Genomic DNA, 275 nt, shown 5'->3' with positions numbered 1-275 from the left:
TCTGGGTGATCCCGGTTGGGTGGGGGAAGGTGTTGGAGAGATTTCTTTCCCCTCTGCTTGTCCTGGTGTGATTTGGTTGGTAATAAATTCCCTCCCTGTGTCCGGGCCGGGTCTGTTGTGCCCGTGCCGGATTTGCTGAGGGATCTCTCCCGCTCCTTGTCCCCAGGCAGGAACCCTCGGTTCCATTTTCTGTCCCTGTGCGGCTGCGGGGGGCAGGGACAGAGCGGCTCTGGGGGGTGCCTGGCATGGGGCCAGCGTCACCCCTCGCCACGGGC

This window comes from Anomalospiza imberbis, chromosome 37 (assembly GCF_031753505.1).
Source record: "Anomalospiza imberbis isolate Cuckoo-Finch-1a 21T00152 chromosome 37, ASM3175350v1, whole genome shotgun sequence".
Lineage (NCBI taxonomy): Eukaryota > Metazoa > Chordata > Aves > Passeriformes > Viduidae > Anomalospiza > Anomalospiza imberbis.
The sequence above is the reverse complement of the archived record's forward strand: the minus strand, read 5'-3'. Positions refer to the sequence as shown.